The following is a 19078-nucleotide window of genomic DNA, read 5'->3' as shown; positions in this document are numbered from 1 at the left end:
GCAGTTCCCAAGACTGGCCCTGCTCAGGCTGGTGCCTAAAGACACAAGAGGTAGAAGAAATGGAATGGGCGGAGATGGGAGTGGGTGTAATGGGTCTTCAGGGGGTGGAATTGGTGGTGGTTGCTCAGAAGTGGCATAGCTAAAGGAGGGTGCAAAGCACTAAGTTTTGCAGGGAGCCTCACTGCAGCATGCTAGCAGCCCCTTCCCCCCCTTCGGAACCATTCCAAGCCCCAAAAGAAAAATAGAGGCATACGCCTGGCTCCAAAGGGGAGGGGAAGGGGCTGCTTGCACACTGCAGTGGGGCTCCCTGTAAAACTTAGCAAAACTCTGGTAAGGTGCAGTGGCTTCGGCTGCTTGACAAGGACAAGCAAGCAAGCATCACAATGGCTTTAAGAACAGCCTGTAGCATCACCAGAGAGGCAGCCTCTAAGCCAGCCATTTTCAACCACTGTGCCATGAATGGTCCCCAGGTGTGCCACGGGAATTTGGGAGAGGGTCATTCATCAATAGGACCACTGGGGGAATGTGAGACCCCATTCACAGAACAGTGTGCCTTGTCAATTGTCAAAAAGCTGATGTGTGCCTTGACCGTTTTAGTGCCTTGCCAGTGTGCCACAAGAGGAAAAAGGTTGCGAATCACTGCTCTAAGCAGTCCCTGTGATTCCAAGATGGGGCAACACAAGTACTGTACCCTCACAGAAAAGGCCTCCTCCCTAGAGTCAGCCCCAGCCCCACTCTGAAGCAGGCAACCCCTCCCTGCCTGAAAGAGGCAACGCCTGATACACATTCTGCAGTGCCTGGCACTTTCATTAACTGCCCACACGATCTCGGTTCTGGTCCTTCAGGATTACTCTGTCTCCTTGAGGGCCCGTAAGCCGCTCCTTCCTTCCCAGGGTGTCGCTGCATTTTTGGGCTTCTTCCCCTTATCGGCTCCTCCGTCTACGCAAAGCTGTCTCTGCATTCCACTGTTCTGGAATTCTCTGCTGTACCTGCTCACCTGGACCTGGCCACCAAGCCTGCAGGGAGAGGCGTGGCACCCAGTGTTCTCCAGCAGGCCCAGGCTGTGGAGAAGGGGAACTGCCCCTCCCGAGAAGAAGGATGCCAAGTAATGATCCTGTCAGCCATCAATAACAGGTCAATCCTGCGCATGCTTACTCAAAAGTAAAGTACCACTGTGTTCTATGGAACTTACTCCCAGGTAAGTGTGCATAGCTTTGCAGCCTGAGAGTTGCAGATCAAGCCCAAGAATAAGGCATACTGCCAGTGGCTGCTTTTCCTGGCTTATTTGGTTGAGTGCCACCAGCCATGGCATCTTCTGGACCACCTTCTGGGGGCTCCAATTGGAGATACTGCTTTGTGGCGGCTCCGCTCCCTCCCTGAGGGTGGGTTCCAGAAGTTCAGGCTGAGTGACTCTTCTCCAGATGCGAAGTCCTCCAGGGTTTTACAAAAAAAAAGTTGCACCTATAACGTACAAACCTATACCTCAAGGGGAGGTCTGCGGTGCAGCGACAGAGCACCTGTTTTGCATGCAAAAGTTGCCAGGTTCCATCTCCTGACAGAGCAGAGAAAAATGCCTCCCCGCTACCAGTCGTTGTCGCCATACTGCACTAGAGAGGCCAGTGGTCTGCTTCAGGCCCCTTCCCATGTGCCTGCCCCCTGCTGTCCCATCTGTACAGGAAACTGCTGGGTGATGTTGTGTCTCGATTTGGGGCAATCTGCACTATTTCACCTTGCCATCAGGTCCCAGGTTAAGGTTGAGACCTGGTGTGAATGAGTGTGGCACTAGTGCCAGACCTTCAAGCAATGCTTGTTTGCCTGGGAAGAACAAGAGCGCCAACAAATGTTAATAGCCTGAAAAGCACAATCGTACATGTGTCTGCTTAGTGTCATACATGAATTGCATTCATTGGGTCTTACTTCTTGGAAAGTGTTTACAGGATAGCAAACCAAGAAACCCTTGAACAGGAGCATCCATCAGGGGCCTTAAGCAGACCTGCCTGAGAGGAGGGGTTATGGTGTGAGGTGGTTCTTCCCTTCCTCCCTCTCAGACAGAGTAGGAGATTCTGGAGGGGAGAGAGAGACACACAAACACTTAGGATTTGATAAGCGAGTAGCTGGAATGAAAATCAAGAAGAAGAGCTGGCAGCCAGCATCTGCAGGCCTGCACAGGGGACTCATGCAACTGATGTGATTCCGGGAGCCTGGCACTTCTTCCATCCAATGCTCACACCTGTTCAGTTGACTATAAATCCAATATTACAGACACCATAAAACTCTAGTGCAGTGGTTCTCACTCCTTTAGCACCAGGACCCACTTTTTAGAATGAGAATCTGTCGGGACCCACCGGAAGTGATGTCTTGACTGGAAGTGACATTAAGCAGGAAAATTTTTAACAATCCTAAACTAAAATCCTACCAGAATTAAGTCCCATTTACTATTATTGTTAAAAGCATCTTCATAGTAGCCTGTTAAAAATACAGATCTGTGACATTTCCCCAAATGCAGTCACATACCTTGGTAGCATTGTCTAATGTATTAGAGCTAAAATATTGAAAGAATGGCGACCCACCTGAAATTGGCTTGTGACCCACCTAGTGGGTCCCGACCCACAGTTTGAGAAACACTGCTCTAGTGAGTTCTTTTCCAAAAGAGGCATGACCCGGGATTGTGCTGCAGTTCCTGTAACTCCTCACTTCCTGGAGAAGTGGGGCAGGTGCACATGGCTACTAGAAACCACTGGGTGTAGTCATATACAGACTGAGAATAGATACAGTGCCCTGATGGTGCCCTGCTCTATTTCTCCTTTCTACCAGGTTTCAGGTGCAGTTGACAACTGCAGTTGTCAAAGTTCACAACAGGTAACTGCGATCAGTGATTGGCTGGACGAGGGCAAAGAGCCCGAAGCTTAATCCAGACAAGGTGGAGGAGTGCTCTTGTTTGCTTACTTATCTGCAGTTGGGAAAAACTGACACATTGTCCCTTTGTGTGGAACCAAACAATCAAGAAGAGAAGACAGAAAAGAATCCCTTTCTCCAAAACAGGAGTAGACGCGTAGAGAGAACTTACACTCCTTTTCTCCCAGCACTAGAACCAGGAGTCATCCAACAAACCTGCCTGCTACAAACTAACAGGACTACCTCTCTCTGAATGCTCTTTCTCTCTCTTTAGCAGCTAACTGTCCCTGGAGGTGTAGAAAGCATGGATAATTAGCCGCAAAGAGCAGCCCTGGAAAACCTTGAAAGCCACACTGATAGGGCAAGGAATGCATTTCTAAATAAGCAAATGAAGTCAATAACCAAAGGATGGAGATCGCCTGCTTTCCTGAGCGCTTGCTTAGGATCACCCCCAAGTCCCTGCCTGTTTCCAGTGGAGCCTTCACCAATCTCAGTAGTGAGAGCCTGACTTGCACGAGGCTACTGAGCAAGTTTAACGTGGAAAGAGCTGGGATGAGTGGGGAAAGAGTTTTGGCTCGTTGGTGAAGCACAGGCTTGGCATATAGAATATCACTGGTTCAATTCTTAGCATTTGTGTAGCACTTTCTGAGTTGGAAAATGTGAAAAGTGCTTGATGTGTGTTATCTTGAAGCCTTCCTTACAACATTGTAGTAGGCAAATAAGCATTATTTTCCCCATATTGCTGGTGGAAATGTGGAGAGATGGAGCGGCCTATCTAAGTCTCTGTCCAGTAAATACATGGCAGAGTGTATCAGGGAGGTCCAGATTCATAGCTTGCTGTGCAGTCCAATCTGGGCCTGTCTTGCAGTCCTCCATCTTAAGTTCTGAGCCAATGGCATGAAAACTTTCTGCTGTACTTTAGGCCAGACATGCAAGTGCAAATGGCCAGAGTCTAAGAGTGGGTGCCAACAGCCTGCAGAACTTCTGCTGTCCTTCCCTGTTTCTGATAAGTTGGTGATGGGGTCGGTTTGGGGGAGGATCATGGGTGGATTGGGGCACAGAGCAAGTGGGGCCGGGGCAAAGGATAGGATTGGACATCAGCCACTGCGTAATGCTAGTTCTCTCTAGTATTGTCAGTTAAATGGATTCCAGGCACTGATGGTTTTTTGGGAAGGGCTATAAGACAATCTTCTCTGCCAGCCTTTTCCAATGTATTTCTGGAGCATCTTAAATGCTATTGTTGATGTTCTGCTGCCATTTATTTTTTATTTGTAAATTGATTGTGTGTGTGTGTGTGTGTGTGTGTGTGTGTGTGTGTGTGGTATTGGACTCTGCTCTGAACTTTTGGGAAACATGATATAAAAATACATTAGTTAATAAATAAAGAAGGCAGCGGTCTAGGAGAGAACTTGAGAGCCCTCTTCAGTCAGAACTGACAGTAAAGAGGGATTGCAACCATTCAGTGTTTGTGACTTATTTTCCAACTCTGTGCTTACCATAATTAAAATAACGTCACTCAATTATATCCATTATCTTCTTGATGTACAACTAATGTTGCCTTCCTTATGTAATAAATGTCTGGAGCATCCACAATCTGCCTGTTGAAAAGGCAGATACCCAACTCTGGAGGTTTGCCAACTGTTTTCCTGCCACCTTATCCCTTGGGCAACAGGTCCATTTCTTTGCCACATGCCAAGTCAGCCAGCTATCGTGAGATGACTCACAACCAGCTCTGTTGCAAAGAGCTCTGTCGTAATCAGTAGGCACAACCTGGGTGGGACTCTGTGACCATGCCTGAGTTAATCGGCAGGGTGTGACCTGCAAAAACATCTCCAGACCTCCCACCTCCAAAGTAACACACACAAGCTCAACAGCAACATATGCTCCCTGGACACCTTCAGGCAATGCATCATTAACTTCTGGAGTTTACTTCCTTAAAACGCGAACATGTGTAGCTGGTACCAAGAGAGCTGAGATCTTGAAGTAGCTGAGCTGCCCATCAGGACTTCCCCAGTGTGAACCCTACTTTGCCTTAAATTCACCGAGTAGCCTCACACAAGCCCTTTCCTCCCAAGCCTTTCCATCTGTAATACCTCCTTTACAGGGTTGGAAGGATTGAATCAAGATAATGTATGCTCTACACGAGGTATGATCACGAGTCGATCTAGCCCAGTTTTTCCTACTCTGACTGGCAGGAGTTCTCCAGAGCATGAGACGAGGCCCTTTCCCAGCCCTGCCTGGAGATTAAGGAACTTCAGCAGGAACTCAGTGACTGAGCACCTTCCCATCAGCCATTTCAGGATGGTTGATGGCTTTCATAGAGCATCAGGCAGGTTCAGAGAGGAAACATCTCTCAGGAATGTACACTGCATCTCAGTTGTAGAGGGAGACAGAGTGGGGAGGGTCATGGCCTTCATTTCTGCATGCGAGCATCCCTCGTGGGATAATCAGTGGGCTATTTGGACCTTTGACCTGGTCCAGCAAGGCTCTTCTTAGGTCCTTCTGGCCATCACAAGCTCCTCCTAAACAAAAGTATGGAGACGTTCCGGGGCAGAAACGGAGCGCTTTCTTCCTCAGCATTTTTTCCCCCAGGTTCCCATACTTTTATATAGATGTGCCATAGTCTGAGATTCAACAGGCCAAACTCTCTCCATCATCACATCTTCAGGCTGGGAAAAATTTCATCTGTGGCATTTCTGTCTTTGTGACACATGAGTCCTGGCAGACTTCTTCCAAAAGAGCAAAAGGCAAGGCTGATGAGCGACCAGAAGGATAAGCTTGTCTATACAAGGCACTACCTGATGACAGTCTCTCCCCAAAGTTGCATATCGTCGCTGTAAGGGAACACGGAGGGTAGACCACGGATATTGCATAGTAGCTAGATACTGGCACCTGACTCCCTGAGCCTGTTTCACCTTTTAAATGTGGACAAACTGGGAATAACTGGGAAAGCTAGATCACTGCCACCACCCCTGCCAAGAAGCCAGATAAAAGGAGACTGCCAGGCAGGCTTCCTCCCTGTAGGGTAAGAATTCCAAAGCCAGATTCCCTTAAAACCAACCAGTAGTAGCTGATCTAAGAGATATGACAACTCACTTTATCCCAAGTGACTTGAGATCCAGATTTTGAAAGGTGGTACAGATAGCGAGAGAGAGAGAGAATACAAGGGGGGGGGAACAGCAGAGTACCGATAGACAAGCAGAAGGAGAAAGGAGGCCACAAAGGTCGAGGAGGATGTTAAAAGCAAGCAGCAAATTAAAACTAACCTGATGCAACTTCTCGGGGTGCTTTCCTTGCTTACTTCCTCGTCTTTGCACCCATGCTTGCAACAAGATGAGTGGGTGAGTCCCTGTGAAGCATCAGGTGCTTTCAGTGTCAGACCTGGGCAACATAAGAACAGCCCTGCTGGATCAGGCCATAGGCCCATCTAGTCCAGCTTCCTGTATCTCACAGTGCCCACCAAATGCCTCAGGGAGCACACAAGACAATAAGAGACCTGCGTCCTGGTGCCCTCCCCTGCATCTGGCATTCTAAGGTAGCATGAAGTAGGGTGCTTGACCCCAAATTTTTTTTAACCTGTTGATCATCAGGTTTCGCCTGTGGAATTGAGTACTTTGGGATCTCCTTAGCCACTCTTGGAAATCAGATGGGCTTTATGCCCAGCTGGCTCATAGTCATTCCACTGGAATGTCAGCCAGTCAGCTGGCTCATAGTTGCTCCAGGAAGATGAAGATGCTCAAACCAGAAACAGCAACACAACAGGACCAACATGGCAACTCTCCTTGCATGAACCAGCTGCCCCTTCAGGATGCAGAGCCATCATAAAAGCCAGGGGGGGATTAGAAGTGTCCAAAACAGTCAAAAATGAGGGGAGCGCTTGCTTGTTAGGGCTAATTTCACAAGATGAGATATTTGTTTCCACTATCCATTTAAATTGGTGCTGGCCTGGGAGTGATTAATCTTGATGCTGTCTTGTCAGTGATTTCACTGTCACTGTGTTGACTTAAAGGTATCAACATTTGTATCTGTTGAGAAGCTTGACAATTTTACCCTTTGTTCGAAACAGTCCTAAACTGTCTCAGGGAAGACAAGAGGAACAGGCTTCATGGGAAAACATTCCCATGAAGCCGCCCTGGGTCCCGTTAGGGAGAAGGGCGGGATAAAAATAAAGTTTTATTATTATTTATTATTCCACAAACAGGGTCCCAGTACCCAAAAGGCCCTGCTCCAATCAGATAGCAAGAGGAGCACTTTCGGAACCCTGCACATGCCGGATCTCGTCTGATCTCTGAAGCTAAGCAGGGTCAGGCCTGGTTAGTACTTGGATGGGAGACCGCCTGGGAATACCGGGTGCTGTAGGCTTATACCATAGTCTTTCCAGACTGAAGGTTGCCAGCCAACTTTCTGAACCCAAGTCATGAAGACTTTAAAATTCCAGTCCAGCACCGTGGATATAATCAGATGGAAGAGATGGAATTGCCAACTGATTAGGAGAAAACTGCCTGGTCTGCTCTTGTGCTTTCAATAGAGGTTTGAGATATTGTAATGTTCATAGTGGGTGTAGACCCCGCCCCCTCAGGTGCAACCAGACATGGGGGGGGTTACCTTGGTGATGACATGCGGTTGTCGGCAGAAAGAAGGATGGAAGACAGTTATGATTGCTTTGCACAGTCGAATTACTTGCGTAAGACACTTGACATTAATGGGCCTGTTATGTCATAGGCCCTCTTGATTACAAAGAGCTGTGCCGTTGGCACCAACTAGGATTGCTCCCCTGCCCTTCCCGGTTCCCAGAGGTCCCAGGCAAAGTTCCCTGGCAGGTGCCTGCTGCCCCAGGAAGTGGGTTCCAATGGGGCTGATCAAGTGCTGCACTTTGGTCTGGGGTTAGTCTGGATGTCCTCAGGAGGACCCCAGGCACCTTGGCCCCAACTAACTGGCCCAAGTTTGGGAGAGTTGACTGAGTGTCCTTGGTCCTGCTTCTCTGGGAGTCACTCCAGGGACCCAGGAAGCCCAGGCAGGTCCCAGTCCTGAGGGTTCCCTGTACCAGTTCCCTCCCTCCTGGGTTAGGGCCACAAAGACCCCTTTCAGGTGGGGGACAGGCAGAGTACAGCTGGGGCTGTTGCCCCATCTGGCCATCTCTCCAGCGCTGCAGCTGCCTGGAAAGGAGCAACCCCCCTCTCTATGCCTCCCAGGCTCCTTATGAAGCCAGTAGCTGGCCTAGCCAGCTCCACCCCTTCCGGCCAGGTGGCTGTCTGGGGATCCCATGAGGCCTTGGGCCCTACTCTCTAGGAGATGCTCTGCCTGGGAGCCCAGTCCAGGCAGTACTTGTGATCTACTTCCAAGGAGGCCCTTACTCCTGAGGAGACCCCTGCTCCTGAGGAGGCCTGAGCTCAAGGTGACAGATATATACAGAGTTCAGCAGTTAAGCTTGTCATTGCATGGAACCAGTAGCATAGCAAGCAGTTGTTGCAGGCCTCCCCAGGTAAGAACACAAGAACATCAGAACAGCCCCACTGGATCAGGCCATAGGCCCATCTAGTCCAGCTTCCTGTATCTCACAGCGGCCCACCAAATGCCCCAGGGAGCACACCTGATAACAAGAGACCTGCATCCTGGTGCCCTCCTTTGCATCTGACATAGCCCATTTCTAAAATCAGGAGGTTGCACATACACATCATGGCTTGTAACTTGTAATGGATTTTTCCTCCAGAAAAATGGACAGAAAGAATGGTACTGGACAGAAAGAGGTGCCGTGTGGCCATGTCACTTAGTTCAGTGATCCTTGGCAATCTTCTGGGCCAGCTGCCTCCTACACATGCTGGCAATTGTGTTTTTGCCAGTCACAGGTTGATGTAGGAGATGGCTGGGTCCAAAGATCACCAAATAGCAGTGATCCAGAGGTGGGCTGTGCATGTAATGCAATGTGATAGCCCAGAAGGTTGGGGATGATGTGATGACATCATTACACCACCCGTGAACTTCTGGGTCATTGAACTCCAGAAGACAAGCCATGCACCAGGTGATGTTCTCCATTGGGACACCAGTGCATGGAACAACAACATTCTCAGCTGCTCGTTTCTGAACCCATGAAGTCAAGTACAAGTTGGAGCCCACACAGCACATATTGTGATCCACCAGATCCTTGATCCATGCCAGGAGCAACAAAGGTGGATGCTTGTGGAGCTACTGGTGGTCCAAGACATGGCTGGCTGGGAAACTGTGTTCAGTTTGAGGGTCACAACTCATGCAGGCCTTGTGATTCCTTGAAGGTCCAGAAAAGATGGTCCCCTTGTCTACCCACCCCTCTCAAAAATTCACACTCTACACATCTGGTATTTTGTGTTACATCATGTGTGGCGCCCATGGACAATTGCAACGAAGTTATCGCAGTAATCTGATGCTATATAATTGTCCTGCAGATAATGAAATGGCTCCAGAGCCAGTTGGAAAGAAACTATGAAGAGTGTATCTTGGTTCACTTTCTTGCTGGGAGCAGTTGCCTGTGTGGAGCTAGGTAAGTCTTCTGGTCCTTGTTTGCAGTTTGGGTGTCTCAACTGGTTGTTTTTCCCAGAACTGGGCTCAGCGCCAGTTTCCCCAGGAAAGGCTTACAGGAACTCAGCACCTCGGAGGACTCCATTTCCAGATTTTGTTTCTGGAAGGATCAACTCCACAAGAGCTGGTAGGACAGAGCAAAGCACCAAGATGGTCCCTTGAACAGCAATATGGTTAGAGGCATGTACAATGAAGCACCCATGTGCCATCTGTGGGCTGCACACCTGCACTTCTTATCTGGATAAGGACTGGCCTAACATGTTGCAAGCAGCAAGGTATGGTTGGAAAAGAGCCTCACTGGGTTCAAAACAAACGTATTTTCCTCTTCTGGGGTGAGCTCTGAAAAACTGGTGCTGCAGGATTCCAGTGTTATTAGTTGGGACCAGGAAAAAAAAAAAAACAGCTGTGAAGAGGTGCCCACTGGCTAGCACTGAGATGTCACCAACACTCCCCCCATCACTAAAGCTATTTGTGACTGTTTTTAAAATATTTGTAATGGGGTTCTTGTTTTGCTTTTTGTAAAGTGAAGAACGGGCCTAGAAAGAAACAAATGTATAGGTGCCATATCAAAGTAGAACAGGCAGTCCACCTGGTGCAAGGCTCTAGTGTTCAGCTAGCTTGGATGTGTGTCAATAACACAAATTATGGAACCAGCTCATCCACTGTGACTGTTTTTAAAATCGACCTTCTTATCAGGGGATTGCACATTTCTGTGACAGTGAGAGGCATCTTGAAAGCACCTCTTGGAATGCTCTTGAGTCTTGCCCAGTGACTCAAGGGACTGGCGATAAGGGAGTGAGGAGCCAAAAATTTTATCAGGAAAAGTAGCTCATCTAGTTCCCAGGCTTCATTTGAGGCCCATGTGGGGTTTGTTGGGGTGGCTTGCAGTGGCTCACTAGGGTTTGCATCACCCAGTGCGGGAGGCCAGTGTGTTACCTCCATGATGGACTGCCTCCCATGCAGTGGGCGGGGCAATTACCCAGGTGGTGGGCATGGTGATGTACCCTTGCCCCGCCCCCACTGGTTTTTTGGCTATACCTTTCGATAGAACGCAGATATTTCAACATGGTTTTTTTGTGGCATTCCTCTGTAAATTACGCATTGAATGGTATATGATTTGATAGTATTATTCCTATAGATCGCGATTTTAGATTGTGATCACCCCCCCCCCGGGTGTTCACCTTACTAACACCTTATTGGTTCCATGTTGTGTCATAATAGCATCTTATTGGCTCTTTGAACAATCAGTCTCATCGATCCATTTTGAATTAAGGAAATGTACTTTTTTGTTACATAAGACAGTTGCATTTTCGTTATCTGGTTTCTTGGCCATAACTTTTGATAGAATAGAGATATTGCACTCCAACTTTTTCATTGCATTCTGCTGTTAATTCTGCCTCAAATGGTATATAACATGATGGTAATACTCCTATAAACCACGATTTTGGTCACTAGTGCATGTCACCCCTCTGGTGCTCATCACCAGATACAGCCCACACCCTTCTAGTGACACCACTGGTGGCCTGTGATTCCCAGTGCTCTTCTGAAACTTCCTTTTGTAAAACTTTGTAAGGGTTCCATCCAAAATGTTTACTTTTTATGTTTTCACTTGTTCCTCCTTCAAGGAGCTCAGGGTTGTGTGTGTGTGTGTGTGTGTGTGTGTGTGTGTGTGTGTGTGACAGAGAAAGAGAAAGATAGAGAGAGATAATCTCTCTCTCTCTCTCTCTCTCTCTCTCTCTCTCTCCCCCCCCCCCCCATTTTATCCTCCTAACAGTCTTGGGAGGTCAGTGGAGTAAGATGTACTGATTCACCCAGGATCACCCAAGGAATGTCAGAAGCTCACAGGGATTGAAACTTAGTCTGCCATCTGACACACTGACCATTACACCACACTGGCTCTCACAGGTGACACATTGTATAATAGTATACAGTGAGCTTATACTCATAATAATAATAATTGTCCAATTATTTGTCGAATAATTTGTCCAATTTATTAATTGTCCAATTAATTGTCCAATTGTCCAATTTATTAATAATTTGTCCAATAATAATTCTCCAATAATAATGAGATTATCCTCATAATAATAATAATTGTCCAAAGTCCAGCTGAAATGCCTGCGTGACTTCCTCTTTGCCGACGATGCAGCTGTCACTACCCACTCTGCCAAAGACCTCCAGCAGCTCATGGATCATTTTAGCTAGGCCTGCCAAGATTGTGGACTGACGATCAGCCTGAAGAAAACACAGGTCATGGTTCAGGATGTGGACTCACCTCCCTGCATTACAATCTCTGCACATGAACTGGAGGTTGTCCATGACTTTGTGTACCTTGGTTCAACGATCTCCGACACTCTTTCTCTCGATACCGAGCTAAACAAGCGCATCGGTAAAGCAGCTACCACGTTTTCCAGACTCACAAAGAGAGTCTGGTCCAACAAGAAGCTGACAGAACATACCAAGATCCAAGTCTACAGAGCTTGCGTCCTGAGTACACTTCTGTACTGCAGTGAGTCATGGACTCTTCACTCACAACAGGAGAGGAAACTGAACGCTTTCCACATGCGCTGCCTCCGACGCATTCTCGGCATCACCTGGCAGGACAAAGTTCCAAACAACACAGTCCTGGAACGAGCTGGAATCCCTAGCATGAATGCACTGCTGAAACAGAGACGCCCGCGTTGGCTTGGTCATGTTGTGAGAATGGATGATGGCCGGATCCCAAAGGATCTCCTCTATGGAGAACTCGTGCAAGGAAAGCGCCCTACAGGTAGACCACAGCTGCAATACAAGGACATCTGCAAGAGGGTTCTGAAGGCCTTAGGAGTGGACCTCAATAGTGGGAAACCCTGGCCTCTGAGCGGCCCGCTTGGAGGCAGGCTGTGCAACATGGCCTTTCCCAGTTTGAAGAGACACTTGGCCAACAGTCTGAGGCAAAGAGTCAAAGAAGGAAGGCCCATAGCCAGGGAGACAGACCAGGGACAGACTGCACTTGCTCCCAGTGTGGAAGGGATTGTCACTCCCAAATTGGCCTTTTCAGCCACACTAGACGCTGTTCCAGAACCACCTTTCAGAGGGGGATACCAGAGTCTTTCGAGACTGAATGTTGCCAACATGATATCCTCATAAGCATCCACAGATTTGAATATCTACAAGTGCTGAGCTGCAGAAGGCAAGCCATGCACTGGATGGTGTTCTTCGTTGGGACACCCTCCCCACATCTCAGAAGGCCTCCCAGATGTGAATGGAAGGCACTTCCAGTTTGGGCTGACAACTTCCAGTTGTGTCTGGAGATGATCTAAGGTGCAGGGATGCTATGCACAGCCTCCCTGTGTCTCAGAAGTATTCCTGGACATGACTAGGAGGCACTTCCAGTTTACCAGCACCAACCAGAAGTGACTGCCAGTCAAATCTGGGAGGCTTCTGAGGAGACCAGGAGGGCAGCTGTTACCTCTGGAGGACCAGTTGCGGCTCCCAGGAAAGTAACTGCAGCGCCACACAGGGCCACCACAGATTTTATGATCCATTGAATTTGGTATGGGTGGGGGGTTTCCTGGAACGGATCCCCCACAGATACCAAGGGCCCACTGTGATCTTGGCTTCAGTGCTTTGCTCTACATCTTGTCCTAATTGCGTGTTACCACATCTTGAACTTGTGAAGTGCCCTACACTTGGGTAGATCTCTGATTCATCTAGCCCAGTACTGGCTCTGACATGTGAAAGAATTTATTTGCAGTGGCTGTGGATCTCCTGTGGATATAACAGCCTGACTTTATCACTTCCACAATTCCAGTGGTGGCTGAAAACGTCTTCTACATTTATATCAATCTGTCCTGTTGCCTCTTAAACACTGTTTTGATCAAGTGCTCTGACACTGTATAATGTTGTTTGCTGATATTGATCTGATTTTAATTATCTGTTGTTCTGTTTTCGACATGTCATTAGCCACGGGAGGGGAAAGGTGAGATACATATTTTAAAGAAATGAATATTGTCTTATCGTCGCAGCATCTCTCTAGGGCAGACAAGATCATGTACAACACATATAATCTACTACTATATTTCCAATATACACATGTACAGTCAAAGAGTAGTGGAGCGCTAGGCCTCCTCCTCCAGTGGAGTAGTGACATCATCCTCAGGAGCTCTTCTTTAATAATTTTGAAACTTTGTTCCAAGAACCTTAGTTGGAAAGAAGCATCAGGTTCCACAGGAGCAAACTTAGAAATTTGCTTAGAGGCGCATGTTAATATCTCCAGACCAGTGGTTCTCACACATTTAGCACCGGGACCCACGTTTTAAAATGAGAATCTGTCAGGACTCACTGGAAGTGATGTCATGACCGGAAGTGACATCATCAGTAGGACCATTTTTAACAATCCTAGGCTGCCAGGAGTATGTAGGCTACCCACACTTACCCAGGAGTAAGTTCCATTTACTATCATTGTTAAAAGAATATACATAGTAGCTTGTTAGTCATTGGATCAAAATTTCTACAAATCACAATATATAAATTCTTAAACGTGTGGGATTACCCAGTATGTGACTGCACATCTTCACACAATATATGCAAACATTTTCTGAGACCCCAGGAAATTTGCAGCTCCCTTCCATTGGCTCCCAGGCCCCTTTCTGACCCAGACCCAGGTACAATGTTCCTCCTATTCCCCTCTCCCATGGTCCCTGGTGAGACAGGTGAATGCAAGATCCCAGAAAAAAAATTTTTAGCCCTCTCCTTTGGTTCCTGGGCCTCTTTTTTGATCCTGGGCCTGGGTACAAATCACCCCCTGCACCCCCTCTCATGGGCCCTGCCAAGAGGAGTGGCCCCCCTTTCCCCACCACATGTTCTTTCTATGCACATTGGTTGTACGTAAAGGGCTTAGATGTTTCTCCTTGAGGTTGTGTTTATCAAGTCTTCCAGGAAATTCATTGTCCAGCACCCTGTTGCTCAAAGCAATGGAGGCCCCATTCTAATTGTGAAACTAATTGGTAAACTCTGATTGCATTGACCCTAATTGGGGAACTCTGATTGGCCTAATTTAAGGGTCAACTCCTTTGCAAAGCTGACTTTGTTTGTTTGTTTGTTTATGCTATCTTTATTAGCCTGAACATGCCACAAGACAACTTCTCCATTTTAGAAAATGCTTTAATTGTGTTTCACTGACATTTGTGTTCCTTCCTTGTCCAGATGCCAAGGCCAACCTCCTCATCACCAAGATGTGCAGCCAGTGTTGCCCAACCATATAGACAAGTCACGCCAAGCACCCAGCTCTGTTTACTGCTGTGACTGTTCCTTGTGTAACGTGTGGAGTCCAAAATGAAGGTCAGCTGAGAAGAAGATGGGTGGAGAGGGCCCAGGAAGGAGTGGGATCAGAAGCCGCAGTGCTGCCAATATCCTAGCCCCCTTCCTGGACCCAAAGCTGTGGTGCAGGTTCACACAGACCTATGCCATCTATTTAGCTAGTGCAGGTCCAAGTAGACCCCCCACACAGACACCATGAAGGCTTATCCCCAAGTAAGGGAACAAATGTTCCCTTGCCCAGAGGAGGCCTCTACAACTGCCCCCCATTTCTGTGATGCGGGGGGGGGGATGGATAGGATTGGACTGTTAGACTAATCCTGTCTAGAAAAGCCCTCCAGTTGTAGTTCTATTGTTCATCCCTTGGTCCCAAGGGTGGGGGCACATCAGCAATTTGCAGTTAACTCTACAAGTGCTGGAACAAAATACACAACATCCCAAACTAGCTACCCTTTTTATGGGGGGGTTGGATATCAAGGTTTGATATTTGGTGATGTTTGTGTGTACAGAGAAACATCTTGGCACACTTGCTTAGCCCATTAACTGACAGGGATGGGAACCCGAGTCAATTGACTCAAGTCTGAGTTGCTAAAACATGTACTTGCATGACTTGTGTGTGACTCAAGTCATGCATCTCTATGACTCAGGACTTAACTTGAGCTTCAGGCCACTGACTTGGAAATGACTCAAGACTGTCTGTGTCTGGGTGTGCTTGCTTTTTTTGTGGCTTCCACATCATGTGAAAGACCTTGTGTGGCAATTCAGAAGCTGGCATGGACTGATGCGAATGCCCGAAGTCTACGAGCAAAGGTGGGAGAACTGGAATGTCTGGTAACAAGGGAAAACATTGACATAGTGAATAGTGACATAGTGAAAACAAGGGAAAACATTGACATAGTGGGCATAACGGAAACCTGGTGGAATGCAGAGAATCAGTGGGATACCGCAATCCCGGGCTATAAACTCTACAGGAGGGACAGGCAGGGGCGTGTTGGAGGTGGGGTGGCCCTTTATGTTAAGGAAGGGATAGAATCCAGCAAAGTAGAGATTGAAGGTGGGTCCGACTCCACCGTAGAATCTCTGTGGGTTAAATTACCAGGCTTGAGCAGCGATGTAATACTGGGGGCGTGCTATCGTCCTCCAGACCAGAAATCTGATGGGGACCTTGAAATGAGGAAACAGATCAGGGAGGTGACAAGTAAGGACAGGGTTGTAATCATGGGGGACTTCAATTATCCTCATATTGACTGGGTCAATTTGTGTTCTGGTCACGATAAGGAAACCGGATTTCTTGACGTGCTAAATGACTGTGGCTTAGATCAGCTAGTCACGGAGCCCACCAGAGGACAGGTGACTCTGGATTTAATTTTGTGCGGTACGCAGGACCTGGTTAGAGATGTAAACGTTACTGAGCCATTGGGGAACAGTGATCATGCTGCGATCCGTTTTGACGTGCACGTTGGGGGAAGAATACCAGGCAAATCTCTAACAAAAACCCTTGACTTCCGACAGGCGGACTTCCCTCAAATGAGGAGGCTGGTTAGGAGGAGGTTGAAAGGGAGGGTAAAAAGAGTCCAATCTCTCCAGAGTGCATGGAGGCTGCTTAAAACAACAGTAATAGAGGCCCAGCAGAGGTGTATACCGCAAAGAAAGAAGGGTTCCACTAAATCCAGGAGAGTGCCCGCATGGCTAACCAGCCAAGTTAGAGAGGCTGTGAAGGGCAAGGAAGCTTCCTTCCGTAAATGGAAGTCTTGCCCTAATGAGGAGAATAAAAAGGAACATAAACTGTGGCAAAAGAAATGTAAGAAGGTGATAGGGGAGGCCAAGCGAGACTATGAGGAACGCATGGCCAGCAACATTAAGGGGAATAATAAAAGCTTCTTCAAATATGTTAGAAGCAGGAAACCCGCCAGAGAAGCGGTTGGCCCTCTGGATGGTGAGGGAGGGAAAGGGGAGATAAAAGGAGACTTAGAGATGGCAGAGAAATTAAATGAGTTCTTTGCATCTGTCTTCACGGCAGAAGACCTCGGGCAGATACCGCTGCCCGAACGGCCCCTCCTAACTGAGGAGTTAAGTCAGATAGAGGTTAAAAGAGAAGATGTTTCAGACCTCATTGATAAATTAAAGATCAATAAGTCACCGGGCCCTGATGGCATCCACCCAAGGGTTATTAAGGAATTGAAGAATGAAGTTGCAGATCTCTTGACTAAGGTATGCAACTTGTCCCTCAAAACGGCCACGGTGCCAGAAGATTGGAGGATAGCAAATGTCACGCCTATTTTTAAAAAGGGAAAGAGGGGGGACCCAGGAAACTATAGGCCGGTCAGCCTAACATCTATACCGGGTAAGATGGTGGAATGCCTCATCAAAGATAGGATCTCAAAACACATAGACGAACAGGCCTTGCTGAGGGAGAGTCAGCATGGCTTCTGTAAGGGTAAGTCTTGCCTCACAAACCTTATAGAATTCTTTGAAAAGGTCAACAGGCATGTGGATGCGGGAGAACCCGTGGACATTATATATCTGGACTTTCAGAAGGCGTTTGACACGGTCCCTCACCAAAGGCTACTGAAAAAACTCCACAGTCAGGGAATTAGAGGACAGGTCCTCTCCTGGATTGAGAACTGGTTGGAGGCCAGGAAGCAGAGAGTGGGTGTCAATGGGCAATTTTCACAATGGAGAGAGGTGAAAAGCGGTGTGCCCCAAGGATCTGTCCTGGGACCGGTGCTTTTCAACCTCTTCATAAATGACCTGGAGACAGGGTTGAGCAGTGAAGTGGCTAAGTTTGCAGATGACACCAAACTTTTCCGAGTGGTAAAGACCAGAAGTGATTGTGAGGAGCTCCAGAAGGATCTCTCCAGACTGGCAGAATGGGCAGCAAAATGGCAGATGCGCTTCAATGTCGGTAAGTGTAAAGTCATGCACATTGGGGCAAAAAATCAAAACTTTAGATATAGGCTGATGGGTTCTGAGCTGTCTGTGACAGATCAGGAGAGAGATCTTGGGGTGGTGGTGGACAGGTCGATGAAAGTGTCGACCCAATGTGCGGCGGCAGTGAAGAAGGCCAATTCTATGCTTGGGATCATTAGGAAGGGTATTGAGAACAAAACGGTTAGTATTATAATGCCATTGTACAAATCTATGGTAAGGCCACACCTGGAGTATTGTGTCCAGTTCTGGTCGCCGCATCTCAAAAAAGACATAGTGGAAATGGAAAAGGTGCAAAAGAGAGCGACTAAGATGATTACAGGGCTGGGGCACCTTCCTTATGAGGAAAGACTACGGCGTTTGGGCCTCTTCAGCCTAGAAAAGAGACGCTTGAGGGGGGACATGATTGAGACATACAAAATTATGCAGGGGATGGACAGAGTGGATAGGGAGATGCTCTTTACACTCTCACATAATACCAGAACCAGGGGACATCCACTAAAATTGAGTGTTGGGCGGGTTAGGACAGACAAAAGAAAATATTTCTTTACTCAGCGCGTGGTCGGTCTGTGGAACTCCTTGCCACAGGATGTGGTGCTGGCGTCTAGCCTAGACGCCTTTAAAAGGGGATTGGACGAGTTTCTGGAGGAAAAATCCATTACGGGGTACAAGCCATGATGTGTATGCGCAACCTCCTGATTTTAGGAATGGGTTAAGTCAGAATGCCAGATGTAGGGGAGAGCACCAGGATGAGGTCTCTTGTTATCTGGTGTGCTCCCTGGGGCATTTGGTGGGCCGCTGTGAGATACAGGAAGCTGGACTAGATGGGCCTATGGCCTGATCCAGTGGGGCTGTTCTTATGTTCTTATGTTCTTATGATGTGAGCAGCAGGGTAGGTTAGTTCCCGCCAGGGTGTAGGGATGGGGGGGGAAGGGGAGGAAGAAGGGTTAAGCTTTTTGTTTGGGGTAGCTCAATCGAGCACAAGGCTGGGTGAGGAGGAATGTGGGTCCTGAGCTCACATTAGAGGGAGCCAGGAGGGGAATCTCCAAAGGAACAGATGATCCATTAAATGAAGGATGGGTCACCTGATTTTTTTTTTCCCCCTGGGCAATGGGGGAGGCCTTTGTTGGCCATAGGAAAAAGTGGCTTTCAGAAGCCCAGGAAGGTGAAGGAGGAGGTAGGGAGAGGTGGGGGAGGTAGTTCTTAGAGTGATATAGATCAATAACCCACCTTATGCTTCTCTGCATCCAAGCAAAGGACACTCCAAAACTCATAACAAAGAAGGCAGGGTGAGAAAACCAACAGCGGCAGCCTGCCACTTGGAAATAAGGGCCAACTGATTGCAATGGGATTGTTGTCCCACTAAGCATGTTGAGGCTTGCACCTTTGAAGGGATTAGGTGGGCATT

Source organism: Tiliqua scincoides, chromosome 4 (assembly GCF_035046505.1).
Source record: "Tiliqua scincoides isolate rTilSci1 chromosome 4, rTilSci1.hap2, whole genome shotgun sequence".
Classification (NCBI taxonomy): Eukaryota; Metazoa; Chordata; class Lepidosauria; order Squamata; family Scincidae; genus Tiliqua; species Tiliqua scincoides.
Note: the sequence above shows the minus strand (reverse complement) of the source record.